The following is a 15,651-nucleotide window of genomic DNA, read 5'->3' as shown; positions in this document are numbered from 1 at the left end:
TGATGATATGGGATACTTTTGCTGTTGACGGAATAATGAATGTGGTATGGAAATGTGTCGTGCTGTAGTGATCTGTTTCAGCTCACCGTTGAACCTTCTGCTTCAATCTTTTGCATGGCAGAAGTGGTGTGCAACCTTTGCATTTAAATGGTCATTCAGAACATTCCTTCATAGTGACTCATCCACGCTTGGCAGCTTCAGTGTAAAGAGCCAATATCTGATCAACTGTCATGAGGTATGTGTCGGTGGAATTCATGACCTTGACAGCAGTTGAGGATGAGTTCTCGAGAGCAATGCTAAGTAAGCAACCAGGCAAAGGTCTCAGGCAGTCAGTTCCAGATTGGAGGTTTGATTTCAGGTTCCGACTTACTGTTCTCTTTCTCTTTGTCCTGCAGGTGTGGACAAGGACGAAGACAAGGACAGGGAGAAAGCATGATATGGGATACTCTTGCTTTCGACCCTGATGATATGAGATACTCTTGTTTTTGGTGTGGCTTATTTGCTGAGGTATTATCGGGGGGAAATAAAGCTGAGTATTTCGAGAGGTTATGTTGAGGGTGTATTCTCGAATGCGAGAAAGGGTTGAGCATTTTTGTAGGTTTGCATGTCCGTTGAGGAGGAAGGTCGATGTATATAGAGATTTCCCAATAACAAGTAGTAATGCTATTCTTTTACCCTTCTTGGTCACATCAATGTAGTGGGAGCTGACAGTTTCACGTGTTTTAACTTTGTCAGAGCACTTTGAAAAAGTGGTATGTGGTATTTGGAAAGCTGATGTTGCGTGTGAAGATTACAGACAAGCTTTATCTAAGGAAATCTGGCTCTCGAAGCTCTGAGAGCTGTGCCTCTTCGGTTTTCGAACAAGCAATCTCGTCGGGGATCTGACTCTTGAGATTCGGAAAGCGGTGCCGCTTCGGTTTTTGAGAAAGTAATTATGTTGAGTCTTTTTTCGAATGTGAGTAAAGGTTGGACGTTCTTGCTAGCCTGTCTTTCCACGGAACATGGAGGTCGACACACATAGGGACTTTCCAGTTGTCAAGCAGTGGTGTTGTTCCTTTACCCTTGTGGGTAATAGTAGGGTAGCTGGAACTTCGAAATTCTCATGCCTAAACTTTGTCAGAGATCTTTGGCAAAGTTATATGTGGTACCCGAGGAGTTGATGGTGCGTGTGGAGAGTGGTGATTGAACAGTAAGATTCACGTGCTTTCTACTTCACCAGAAATCTTCGACAGATTGCCCGTAATTTCCGCAAAGCTGAGTGTGCATGTGACAGGTGCTGACGAGGCTGAAAAAGCAGGTGCTTCTTCGATTTCTGAGATTGGCCCTCGTGGTCTCTGAGCAGCTCAGCTTTCGAGAAAGCAAACGCCTCTTCGATTTCTGAAGATCCGTCAAGTGCAGATTTTTATAGAGGTTGGCATTAAGTTCCACAGCACACTTGAATCTCCACCAGTAGAAGCTCCCTTCTTGCACTTCTAAGATCTTGATTTGTCTGACCTCTTCTTTCTTCAACACCTTTGAAAATGTCTGGCCCCTCCGACCGTCGTTTTGACTTGAACCTTGGAGAAGAGACAACCACGCCTTCTCCAGACAACATATGGCGCCCATCCTTCATATCCCTTACTGGTCCTCTTACCGTTGGGGATTCTGTGATGAAGAATGATATGACTGCTGCGGTGGTGGCCAGGAACCTTCTCACTCCTAAAGATAACAGACTACTTTCCAAACGGTCTGATGAGTTGGCTGTTAAGGATTCTCTGGCTCCTAGTGTTCAGTGTGCAGATTCTGTGTCTAATATGGCCCAACGCCTATTTGCTAGAACCCGCCAAGTTGAATCATTGGCTGCTGAAGTGATGAGTCTCAAACAGGAGATTAGAGGGCTCAAGCATGAGAATAAAAAGTTGCACCAGCTCGCACATGACTATGCTACAAACATGAAGAGGAAGCTTGACCAGATGAAGGAATCTGATGGTCATGTTTTACTTGATCATCAGCAGTTTGTGGGTTTGTTCCAAAGGCATTTATTGATGTCGTCTTCTGGGGCTATACCGCGTAATGAAGCTCCAAATGATCAACCTCCGATGCCTCCTCCTTCTGGGGTTCTGTCTAGTACTGAGGCTCCGGATAACCACCATCCGGTGCTTTCTCCTTCTGGGGCTCTACCGACTGCTGAGACTTCCCCTGAGCAACCTTTGTGAATGCTCCATCTTGTTTGTTTATTTTGATTCATGTATATGTACATATTTGTAACTTATCGGAAATATCAATAAACAAGATTTGCTTCATTTCAACGTATTGTGTTAAATACACCAAGGCCTTCTTCACTAAGTTCTTTGAATTTTTCCTTTTGTTGAAGCTTGTATGTTGAAACTTTGTGAGTGAAGCATGTAGGTTGAGGTAGTGCTCCCTTAATTTCCCGAGTGAGGAAAACTTCTCGTTTGGAGACTTGAAAAATCCAAGTCACTAAGTGGTCGTGAGACTTCCGAGTATCAAGGTGCAGTAGCATATGGTAGGAGTCCCCCAAGTCTTTGGTCGAGGGAGTTGACGAATGAGGCATTTCCTTTCTAAGTGGTAGCCCAAAACTCCTTCTTCATATACATTTGTTATGAAAGTTGTTAGGCCCAAAGAAAATGAGGCCTAGGCAATTTTTTTTTTTTGAATTTTCAAATTTCCGGATTTTTTAATTTTCGAATTTCCAAAAAAATAAAAATTAAAAATAATATATATATATATATATATGTATATATATATATATTTAAAAGCTTTGTAGGTGAAGCTTTGAGGTTGAAGCTTTGTTGGGCATCATGAATTGATTTTGCTTCACACTATCTTGATGAAGAGTGTGTGAAGCTTTTATATGTTTTGGTGTTGAAATTTTGTATTGTAGGTGAAGCTTTGGGGTTGAAGCTTGATAGGTGAAGCTTTATAGGTGAAGCTTCGGTGTTGAAGCTTTATAGGTGAAGCTTTGGTGTTGAAGGGTTGAAGCTTTATAGGTGAAGCTTTGGTGTTGAAGGGTTGAAGCTTTATAGGTGAAGCTTTTGGTGTTAAAGCTTTATACGTGAAGCTTTGGGGTTGAAGCTTTATAGGTGAAGCTTTTGTTGGCACCATAAATTAATTTTGCTTCACACTATCTTGATGAAGATAGTGCGAAGCTTTTGAGATTGATATTTGTCCTCCATTGATGAAGCTTTTGTTGGCACCATCAATTGATCTTGCTTCACACTATCTTGATGAAGATAGTGCGAAGCTTTTGAGATTGATATTTGTCCTCAATTGATGAAGCTTTTGTTGGCACCATAAATTGATTTTGCTTCACACTATCTTGATGACGATAGTGCAAAGCTTTTGAGATTGATATTTGTCCTCCATTGATGAAGCTTTTGTTGGCACCATAAATTGATTTTGCTTCATACTATCTTGATGAAGATAGTGCGAAGCTTTTGAGATTGATATTTGTCCTCCATTGATGAAGCTTTTGTTGGCACCATAAATTGATTTTGCTTCACACTATCTTGATGAAGATAGTGCAAAGCTTTTGAGATTGTAGTTGTGTTCCATTGATGAAGCTTTTTTGAATTTCCCAATTTCCAATTTCCTTTTTTTTTTTTTTTTTTTTTTTTTTTTTTTTTTTTTTTTTTGGGGAAAACTAGAAATTTGAAAATGTGGGAGAGACAACGTATACAAATTTTGCTTCCATACTGTTAAGCGAGAGATTGTGATGCAAGCCACATCTTGTAGTAGTCGAAGGTTTGGATGAACCATATAAATTGAATTTGCTTCGAACAGTCTTGATCAAGAGCGTGTGATGCTTTCTATGAGTTGTAGTGTTTATATTGTTACAGAGGAGAAATGTCTGAAGCAGATGCAAGAGGGCTGAAGAGCTTGATCTTCGTATACCATGCACTGAAGCCATTGTTGGCTTGCAATAAGACTTTGTTGGTGACTATAGCTCTTATTAGGCATAAGTGCTCCCTTAGTTGAGTTGGAAAGCTTGATGGTTTTTGATTATTTGTGAATGCTAGGAGTTCACATGTACAAGTTGTACCACTCGTCTTCTGGTTAGTGAAATGAATGGTGGGTTGCTTTCATCACTTGGTTGGTGGTACGAATGTGAATTCCTTAATCACCTTACATCACATTTCATCATCTGGTTGGTGACATGAAGGAGAGTACGCGTTGTACATTTCATCACCTGGTTGGTGGCATGAAAGAAAGTACGCGTTGTACATTTCATCACCTGGTTGGTGGCATGAAGATGAGTTCCTTCTTTACCTGATTGGTGATAAGGGTGGCAAGTTTCCAAATAATATTAGAGTACGGGTTGTACATTTTATCACCTAGTTGGTGGTACGAAGGTGAGTTCCTTCATCACCTAGTTGGTGAGAATAAGGGCAAGGTGTCGAGGCACATTGTGGCAAATGTCGAATGACACAAAGTGTGTTGAACCCTTTCGAAGCACAGTTGGCTTATGTATGGATGTGTTGGAATGTATGATGTTTATGCATGAATGTGTTGGAATGTATGATGTTTATGTATGAATGTATTGGAATGTATGATGTTTATGTATGAATGTGTTCGAATGTATGATGTTTATGTATGAATGTGTTGGAATGTATGATGTAGATCCTTTGTATAGTCTTGTTGACACATACTTAGATTTTGTTTTGTATTGAAAACATTTGCGTTGAAGCTTCAATACTTGAGTGTTTCATTGCTCAGAATGTAAAAGAGTTTAGGGCCGAGTTGGCTAAATCACCTCTTTATTGAATTCATACCAAATGGTCTTTGTTACATAGGATGCCGAACGGCTGTAGCTTAACACTTGTACAATGTGAGTCTATTTGTAATAGTACTTCAAGTGGTCAGCATTCCATGGATGGCCAAGGGTCTTACCGTCGGAGTTTCTGAGCTTGTAGGAGCCAGGGCGGCTGATGCCGACGACCTCGAACGGTCCGTCCTAGTTAGGACTGAGTGTTCCTTCACTCGGGACCCTATCACAAAGTAATCTTTTCTTCAGTACCCAGTCTCCCACTTTGAAAGAGCGAGGTTTGACCCTTAAGTCGTAGTAGTTGGAAATGCGCTGCTTGTAGGCGACATTCCTCAGGTGAGCCTGATTTCTGTGTTCCTCGACTAGATCCAGGTTGAGGGTGAGTTGTTTGTCGTTCTCATTCTGCATGTAATTCTGGATTCGGTATGTTGCTTGCTCAAGCTCAACCGGGACAACTGCTTCTGTACCAAAAGCAAGTGAGAATGGAGTTTCTCCTGTGGAAGTCCGATATGAAGTGCGGTATGACCAAAGAACTTGGGGTACGAATTCTGGCTAACAACCTTTAGCTTTGTCCAAGCTAGTTTTCAGAGTGCGCTTGATTATTTTGTTAACGACCTCGACTTGTCCATTAGACTGGGGATGGGCTGGAGAGGCAAAACATAAGTTGATGTTGAACTTAGAGCAGAACATCTTGAACTTCTTGTTGTCGAACTGCCGCCCATTGTCCGTGACTATCGCATTGGGAATGCCGAATCTACAGAGGATGTTCTTCCATACGAAGTCTTCTATTTTTCCCTCAGTAATGGTTGCCAAGGGTTCTACTTCAGCCCACTTTGTGAAGTAGTCAACTGCAACGATTGCATAGCGGACCTTGCCCTTCCCTGCAGGCATTGGGCCGATCAAATCAAGTCCCCATTGGGCGAAGGGCCAAGGGCTGATCATAGGAGTGAGCGGCTCGGGAGGGGAGTGAGGGATAGTTGCGTAGCGTTGACACTTATCACATGAGCGAGATATTCTGATGGCATCTTGGTGGAGTGTTGGCCAATAGTATCCTTGGCGAAAAGTCTTGTGTGCTAGGGATTGAGACCCAGTATGATCTCCGCAGACTCCTTCATGTATTTCCCGAAGGACAATTTCCGCCTCCGCAGGTGTAAGGCATCTTAGGTAGGGCAGGGTAAAACCGCGCTTGTAGAGTTGGTCATTAATGATCAGGTAGCAAGCAGACTTGTATCGAATCTGCTTAGCTTGGACTTTGTCATTTGGGAGGGTGCCATGGGCAAGGAATTTATAAATTGGGGTGATCCAACTATCTCCTTGTTGTAAATTGCACACTTCCGCGACCATGGTGTTTGGTGCTGCCAACAATTCGACATGAATTTTTCTCCTAATCTTGTCTTCCACTACCGAGGCGAGGCGGGCCAAAACGTCTGCATGACTGTTTGCCGCTCGAGGAACTTGGGTGATCTGGTAGTGGAAGTGCTTGAGCAAAAGTCGTGTTTGCGCAAGATATGCTGCCATGAAGCTATCCTTAGCATCAAAGTTGTTCGTGACTTGGTTGACCACTAATTGGGAGTCACTGAAGGTATCAATTTGTTTAACTCCAAGATGCTTGGCCAAACGTAAGCCTGCTAGAAGGGCTTCGTATTCGGCCTCGTTGTTCGATGCTTTGAATTTGAAACGAATAGCGTATTCTATCGCCACTTTGTCAGGGGTAGTGAGGACTAATCCTGCTCCGCAGCCTTGTTGGTTGGATGAGCCATCAACATACAGACTCCATGATGGGGTTGTTGATTCTATCTTCTGAGCTTCCGATGGTAATGAAGCTATTGCTTCAGGTGTAGAAGTAATGTCAACAGGATATGTGAAGTCGGCGATGAAATCTGCTACTGCTTGACCCTTTTTGGCTGGTTTTGGTTGGTAGGAGATGTCAAACTCACCCAATGCTATCGCCCATTTGATCATTCGCCCAGACGTGTCAGGACTCTCGAGTATCTGTCGAAGAGGGTGATTGGTAAGCACGATGATGGCGTGTGCTTGGAAATAAGGGCAAAGTTTTCGAGCAGACATGACCAATGCTAGAGCTAATTTCTCAATGTTGGAGTATCGTGTCTCCGCATCTTGTAGGGCCTTGCTAGCGTAGTAGACGGGCCGTTCGACACCACTGTCATTTCGGATAAGAACAGAACTGACTGCTGAAGCCGAGACCGATAGATAGATAATGAGAGTGTCACTAACTTCTGGTTTGGAGAGCAGAGGGGCTTTACTCATGTACTCTTTGAGGTTCCTGAATGCCTTGGCACATTCCTCCGTCCATGTAATGTACTTCTTATTTCCCTTGAGTGCTTTGAAGAAAGGAGCACATCTGTCTGTAGCCTTAGAGATGAATCTGGTTAAGGCTGCCACCTTGCCAGTAAGGCTTTGGATGTCTTTTGAAGTTACTGGCTCTTTCATGTCGAGGATTGCTTTGATCTTTTCGGGGTTAGCTTCAATGCCTCGTTGGCTAATCATGAAGCCTAAGAATTTGCCAGATCCCACGCCGAAGGCACATTTGTTGGGGTTCAACCTCATTCGATACCTCTTTAGAATGGTGAAAGTTTCAGATAGGTTGGTGATGTGTTGGTCAGCATGTTTGCTCTTGACTAGCATATCATCAACGTAAACTTCCATGCTCTTCCCAATCTGTTCGGCGAACATTAAATTGACCAGTCTTTGATAAGTTGCTCCTGCATTCTTTAGGCCGAAAGGCATGACTTTGTAGCAATATAGTCCCCTGTCAGTAGTGAAGGCTGTGTGTTCTTGGTCTGAGGGGTTCATGAGGATTTGGTTGTATCCTGAATAAGCGTTCATGAAGCTCAAGAGCTCACACCCTGCCGTAGAGTCTATAAGTCTATCAATGAGAGGAAGGGGGAAACTATCCTTCGGGCATCCTTTGTTTAGGTCGGTGTAATCGACACATATTCTCTTCAAGACCTTTTGAAGCAGGAGACTTTCCTTGGTCGGATTTTTCTTAACAAGGACAACATTTGCTACCCATGTTGGGTAATTGACTTCACGGACGAAGCCTATGTCCTTGAGTTTTTCAACTTCTGCTTTCATCGCCTCGTATCGTTCAACATCATAAGATCTTCGCTTCTGTTTTACTGGTTTGGTCTTGGGATCAATACTCAAGTGGTGACAGATGATATCGGGAGAGATGCCCGGCATATCTTTATATGACCAAGCGAAGACCTCGGCGTTCTCTTGCAAAAAGGAGATCAGCGACAACCGAAGGGGTGGTGACAAAGTGGTGCCAATCTTCACCATGCGATCTGGATGGTCTTTGGAGATATAGACATTCTCTAACTCTTCAGCGGGTTGTGCTTGCTGGGTGAATGAGTCATCTCGAGGGTCGTCGGGTTGACTGTTGCCATCATGAAGATCCGAGTTGGCTTCATCTGGACTGGTCTTTACTACCTGGTTATGTATAGAGAGGGTCTCCTTGGGGACAGGCAGGTGTTGTTGCTTAACTGAAGTGTTGTAACATGATCGAGCACTAAGTTGATCTACCCTGATGTATCCATTGCCGAAAGGGGTTGGAAACTTCATCAACAACATATGTGTGGATACCATGGCCTTGAGATCATTGATGCCTGTGCGCCCAAAGATGACATTGTATGCCGTCAGGCAATTGACCACTAGGAAGTTAGTGGTAATAGTAGCTGTGTAGGGGCCTGTACCAATGGTGAAGGGTAAGTGTATACTCCCTAAAGGTTGCATGATATCGCCAGAGAAGCTTATCAGAGGAGAAATTGAGCGATCGAGCAAGTGTTCAGCTACATTAAGTGCCTTGAAAGCTTCAGCAAACATGATATTGACTGAAGCACCTGTGTCTATCAGGATTCGTTTCACATCAAAATTTGCTATGTGAGCCTCCACGACCAGCGGATCGTTGTGAGGGTAGATGATACCTCTTTCTTCCTCATGGTAGAAACATATTGGATCCCAGTTAGGTTTTTGATACTTGCCTCCCCTGATGTCTTCCACGTGAAACACTTGATGGCCATGTCTCAAAGTTCGTTCACTGTTTTTCATGGCCCTATTGGAAGATTCAGACATGGGTGTGTCGCCACTTATGGAGTATATCACATTCACCTGGCGTTGGTTACGGTTATCCCTTGGAGGGTGAATGAGGAACTGATCAATTTTTCCTTCACGTGCCAAAGCTTCGATATGATCACGGAGGATGATGCACTTCTTGCCGTCATGGCCATTATACTCGTGGTAGCAGCAAAACACGCCCGTGTTCTTCATGGACTTGTAATCTGGCTGCCTTGGCTTTGGCTTTGGTATCAGGTAAGCTATACTGGGGTAGATGGCCGCGCATGTAGCGTTCAAAGGTGTGTATGTCTCATACCTCGGGGTAGGGCCTGTCTTGACACGCGATTGGCCCACTGCGTTGACTGCCTGGGGATGGGTGTTATTGTGACGATATACTGAGGTATCGCGATAGTGCCCCTTATTCTTTTTATTAAAATGAGATTGGTGAGGATGGAAATCTTTCCTTTTGCCCTGGGATTGATATGTCTGCTGACTTGGCGAAGCATTAAATGAGGCCGGGGGGTGTGCTGCTACCGTTTGGAAGGTTAAGGTCTTTTCATTCGGTTGGATCTGGCCTCCATTCCCTACTTGCTGATAAGGGGTGACTGTAGGGGGTTTCCCTTGATATGTCCTTGCCTCGGCAGAGGCATGGTTGTAAGCTTGTGCCATCACCTTAGAGTAAGTCTTCCAAGTGTTGGCATTGATCATGTACTTGAAGAAACATTCACGTAAGCCTGCCGTGAAGGCCTTGAGGGCGGTCTTGTCATCTGCCTCAGCGCAGCGGGAATACTCATAGCTGAAGCGGCCAGCATACTTTCGTAATGACTTGTCCGGCTTCTGGCGAATAGTGTACAAGTCATCTGCGGAATGCAAGCGATCGGTCTGGAAGATGTGTTGAGAGACAAACAACTTCCTCAACTCTTCAAATGAGTCTTCCGTCTCGGGTGGAAGACGGCAATACCAGTTTAAAGCTCCGCCAGAGAGGGTGGAGGGGAAGAGAAGGCACCGTTCTTCATCGGTGTGTCTCCGGTATACCATGGTGGACTCAAAAAGGTTAAGGTGTTCAATCGGGTCTTCCCTTCCAGTATAGAGTTGTAAGTCAAGCTTCTGCTTTGTCTTCGCTTGGAGGGGGGTGTTGAGGATCCTTCTTGTGAGGGGGCCAGGCATGGGTTGGTTCCAGTCAGGTATCTCGGCTTGACGTTCAGCCTTCAACTTGTTTACTTCCTCCAGGAGTTGCAGGACGAGGGGGTCCTGAGTGGAGTCGTGCATCACTGAAGTTTTCTTCCGTAAGTCCCCATCGCCTTTTGGAAGTAGGAAAGTTTGATCAAGATAGCATGATTTTTCCTTGGACTCGTCAGACTGACTCCTAGAGTGAGTATGTCGGAACATTTTCGAGTCCCCTGTAGCTTCATGTTCTTCTGGGACTTGTTGCCCATTCCCTAGATTAACTGCTGGCCTAGGTCGTGGGAGAGGATCGAGTCTTTCAGAAACTCTTGGGTCATTGATCTTCGAGCTTATATGGATGGGATTCTCTCGACGTTGCTTTAGGAAGTCTCGACAATCGCGATAGACGGCTTTTGATCCTTCCACTCCTTCTGTGAGGAGGTGTTTTCCTCTACTCCTTCTGTTTCGGGTTGAAGCAGCTGGGTTGAGAAAAGTCTCATGTTGATTATCACATTGATATGTAGCTCGATCCCTATCAGGGATGTCCGTGTTGGATATCGATGACCCTCTGTGTTGGGGGGCATTCAGATGATTGTTGACCTCAGCAGGGGCGACAAGCTTGTGTGCTTGAGCATGCCTAGCCTCGTGAAGCATCTCGAAAAGTTTTTCATACTGCTCCTGGAGGACCTCGTTCCTCATCACTATCTTGTTGTTCTGAGCTTCTAACTCATCGACTTTAGCTTGAAGAGTAACTTTATTTCCTTCCTGCTTTCGTTGCTTCATACTAGGTCCAATGGGGGTGTCATTCTGTGTGCTATGGCTTCTTTCGCTCCCCGTGTTGGAGAGAGATGTTTGGCCAAAAGAAAGTGTACGAGCGGTGGAAACCAGCTTAACAAAACTGAAGAGAGTAGGAGTAAGTGTCTTTCCCACAGAGGGCGCCAAATGTTGATGCACAAAATCAGCGAGGACTTTGGTACAACAGAAAGTGTCAGGTTTGTGACCTTCGCTTGGTTGCTTCGATCACTAGTGAAGATAAGTACGTAAATGAATAAGGACAGGGAAGCAAACACAAGATGTACATGGTTCACCCAGATCGGCTACGTCCACGGAGTAGAGGAGTTCTCATTAATTGTGAAGGGTTTACACAAATACATAGGTTCAAGCTCTCATTTTGTGAGTTCTAGTGAATAGTTTAGTACAAAATGACATTAGAGATTATTGTAGGAGAATGATCCCTATTTATAGAAGAGAGTTTCTAGTTTTGTTATAACATTGAAACGTGTCGTGTTGTGATTGGCTTCTGATGTTGACACGTGTCGAGCTATGATTGGCCTCCTGGTTGAAGGGAAGCTCTTCTGGGTCCTTGACGGTATAACGTTGACCGGTGCTCAGTAGTTTCGGGATTGGTCAAGTATGGTACAAACAAATTCCACTCCACAAGTACAAGTAAAAAATTCTACAATTCCAGTTGAGACAACTCTTTTCCAACTGATCTAACTGCACATTATGAAAGTAATTTTCGAGTATTCTACCGCTACGCGCTATCAAGTTTGTTTCCTTTTGTATCGACACTGCAATTTCTTGTTGTTGTTGTAAAGAGAAAGAGAAATATGTATGACAGAGGAGGACTATCTAACATGCTGCCGATAGCCATAGCATAATCAGAGAAGAAATTGCAATTGTTAGCCAGCTCATGTACGCCAAACCAACTGCAATTTGGTATTTCTGGCATTCCTCCCCGGAATTACAATCACTCAGATCACTAAAGTACAACACGCTTATGCTGCTGAGGCCGAAGCTGCTGCAAGAGACAATGTTGCTGTAACCTATTGAAACATTCAAGGAGTAAGCTGTTAAACCGCAAGCGCTATGAAGTTTGAACACAGATTTCATGTAAGAGGAAAACAAAGTCGCGGATTTATAGAGGCTGACCCAGTCTCCAACAACAAAGAGGCTAACCAATACAGGGTTGTGGAGGGCCTTCATTTTCACCAAGGAGTATACATCTAGCAATGCAAGTACTGAACTCCAGATCAGTTGCAGACCCATTAAAGCAATCAGGTAGCTGCAAAATCAGCACTGTCTTAAACCAATACCGGACAACTTACGGTCCAAGAAACGCCATGTGATGCATCATAGCTGGATGAAATTGGCATTGCAGTATAGTGGCAGCGAATCAATTATATGGCTTCGAAACTCATAAGTGCTTAAATCTGAAGCCTATATAATCGAGTTACGCATAATTGAGCTGATAGCAACCAATTCAACAAGGCCAATGAAGAAATTCTAATAATGCTAATTGACTTCTCATGTCATATTAAGGAAATAGTCAAAATTTCAGCAGAGGTTCAACTTCATGCAGAGGAACTTCCCAATTCCTTCTGCTTACATTTAAATATTTACGTATCCCGAAAGTGTGTCAATCGCGTTCAGTTTACTCATTCTCTATAAACACTAGTCTAGCCAGAAATCTGTTCTTCTACAATCAAAATCTGATGAGAAATCAGTGATTTGAGAAAGAAAAATACCAGAAAGCGGTGAAATTGAAGAAGCTGGCAGTGGTAGCCATGAAAGCAATGGACCCGGCAGCAAAGACGCATTGGGAAATCCTAAGAAGAAGGCCAGTCAAGGTCCCAGGCGTCCCAGGAAAATCCCTCATCTGATTATTCCTCTTAAAACCCAAAAAAGTATCAGATTCTTACTGGGTCAGAGAAAAAACCCCATTTTTCCTTACATAAAAAACTCATCACCCAGAAAATAATAAGAACAAGGCTCACCAACGCACTATTCCTTTCCTTTCAAGAACCCAAGAATCTGTTACCCGGAAAAGAATTGGGGTAAATTCCAACTGGGTGAGTTTGATTGTTGTGAAAAGTGAAGAACTTGGACTGCAATTTACAACAGATAAAAGGGGAAGAAAGAGTTGAAGTGAATGAATCAAGGAAAACGGCTGAACAAAAATGGGATTCCCAGCTTCTTTCTCAACCAACATGCTTACGGTCACAAATAGCATCGGCAAATCTGGCATGCTTCCCCCATAATCAAACTGATTGTTTCCTCCGTAAGCGCCACAAGGCGCGTAGATTCAATCTCCATATTATGCCACCGGACCTTTCGAGTTTGACCCGACCCGACCTGCCGATCTAATGTATCAACCAAACAAACCGGCGGAGCCCACACAATATAAGAGTGCATTTTTTGTTGACCATTGTATAGTGATTATGAGTGCATAGAGTACTTAAATCTATCAGAGAACATGACACAGAACCGAGCGTAATGGCGTTCTAGGATTTATATAGCCGACCCTGTTTAGTGGGAAAAGACTTTGTTGTTGTTGTTATTGTAAAGTGATTACGAACTTTTTATTTTTGGAAAACAGTGATTATGAACATTGGACTATCACATTGATTGCTGTTAGATGAGTGTGGTTTAATTTATCTAAACTTATCCAAGGACAATTAATGCGTACTCACCAAGTAACATAAATTATTTCTCAAATATAGACTTTTATTAATTAAACACTTTAATAATATCACATGTGCCACTAGTACTACGGTCTAGTGGTATTCCTCTTCACTGATAAGTGAGAGGTCTTAAGTTCAAATCTTGCAAAAGGCGAATTTGCACCAATTTATTGCTAGCCCATTGTGAGGTTAAGCCCACCCCTCCCCTTAGTGTAGATAATATCGATTGTTCAAAAAAAAAAAAAAATATCACATGTTATCACCTGTTGAACTTTTTCAAAGGTGGATCAAGGATTTTATTTCCATGGGTGGTGTATAAGTTTTTAATATTTTATTTTGAAACCAAAATAACATTGAAAATTTGATCTACTTTCATTCATTTTATGGCATTTTTGAATTACGGTATTTCATCATGCATTAGATGGGCACCTTGCGGAGTCTGCGTTGCATGCATATAAATTGAGAAATTTTGTTGAGCATTTGGTGAGCACCACAATAGTCTTATGCATGGTCACTGCCGCCCTAAGCCCACCCCACCCACCACGACATACAAAATGACCTCCTACATTTGGGTCCCACGTGGCCCTATTTTGGTGGGTCCAAACGCTGATGGTCTCCATTATGTACGTCTCAGGTGGATGTTGACGTGGTACGAGAAGTTGTACACAAGAATGCCTTCTAACAAAATTGAAAATTCGCAAGCGAAAAGATTGGGCTAGTTCAGTTGAGAAGGTTATACAGATTCAGTCCCAACTCTCAGACAATCTCAATTCAAAGATACGAAGCGCCATCAAACTTCAAGTTCAACAATTTTATAAAGTTCAACATTCGAACCCCTAAATTATTTCAATTTTATTTTTAATTTTTAATTTTATGCTACATATATAAGAGACGTACATGAGAGAAAGATGATTTTAGTGTAGGTTATATTATCTTTTGTTAAAAATGATGATGTAAAATGTATATAGTTTCACTATACATCCATTTGGATGAGGAAAATAAATTTAGAATTTGAAAAAATGTCAGAATTTATAAATTAACATGCACAAATTTTCTTGTTATATTCATAAACATAGAAATTTAAAATTTCCTGATAAAAAATTTGGAATTATGGGAATGGTGATGACACTGATGGTCGTGGTAATGATAGTTTTGATTGTGGTGCTGAAGGAATTTTTTTTTGACTATGTGAGATTATTTGAGGAACACATTCATATATATTAACAATTAAAGAAAGTTTGAACTCAAAACAAACCCGAGTCCCATGAAATTCAAGGCCTAGTGGATGGTGAACCAAGACTCGTTGCAAAAACGAAGGAGGAAAGTGTGAGCTTTCGCATCCTTGAAGCTTATCTTTGTTTTCACAACGTAGTCATCTAAGTGGAGGGTCTTCAAGTCCTCTCCTTGCGCCTTGGATCTTTGATCCTTCCTTACTTCTTTACTCCTTGAGGATTGAATGAATATAATCTCCAAGCACCAAAGAGATGGTGCCTCTAAGTCTCCACACCAAGGATGTGTGGTGAACACAAGATGGACAAAACAAGAGAACTTTTGATGCTAGTAAAACTCTCCTAGATGGCCGGCCTCCTTAGAAAGAAAAGAGAGAAAATATTTCCCTCTTTTCCTCAAAGAAACCGTAATGAGGAAAGAGCAATAAATATCTTTTTATATCCACTCACATTTGAGTGGCAAAATTGAAATTAACTCTGTCCTATAACATGGACAGTTTCCCTTGTCATTGGGCTCATTTCCAATTTTGTTTAAATTGTCATACAACTTAAACTTAGTGAGCTTTACCGACCAAAGCCCATTGGGCCTAAAAATTCTAAATTATTTAAAGCCAAATATGAACTGTTCGTATGATTAATTAACTAATTAATTAATCTTAACCATTCTCAATTAAACTATTTAATTGCTTATACTCATTTCATTTATATCTTTTTAATCTCATCCTTACACGATGTATGATTCATTAGGTTAATGAGCGAGGCATTGGACGATTGTAACTTTTACTAATCGATTGTGAATTAAAACTTACTTTCAATTTTTCCTATGAAGAAAATTAGTGATTTCATTAATGATTTCTGCAGTGTTAGTTCCCATTAGGTTATACATCTTCCCATTTATTCGTGTCTGCGACCACTTCTCTACTCCCACATCAGTTAGGTAGTTTGCTAACAA

At 42.3% G+C, this 15,651-nt stretch overlaps 1 pseudogene; it reads right to left on the bottom strand.

Annotated features, from left to right (window-relative positions):
* Window positions 1-11,418: 11,418 nt before the first annotated feature.
* On the bottom strand, window positions 11,419-12,817 carry LOC103435678 (CASP-like protein 5B3; annotated as a pseudogene).
* Window positions 12,818-15,651: the final 2,834 nt, after the last annotated feature.

Source organism: Malus domestica, chromosome 16, assembly GCF_042453785.1.
Source record: "Malus domestica chromosome 16, GDT2T_hap1".
Classification (NCBI taxonomy): domain Eukaryota; kingdom Viridiplantae; phylum Streptophyta; class Magnoliopsida; order Rosales; family Rosaceae; genus Malus; species Malus domestica.
This window is presented reverse-complemented; position numbering and strand designations above follow the sequence as displayed.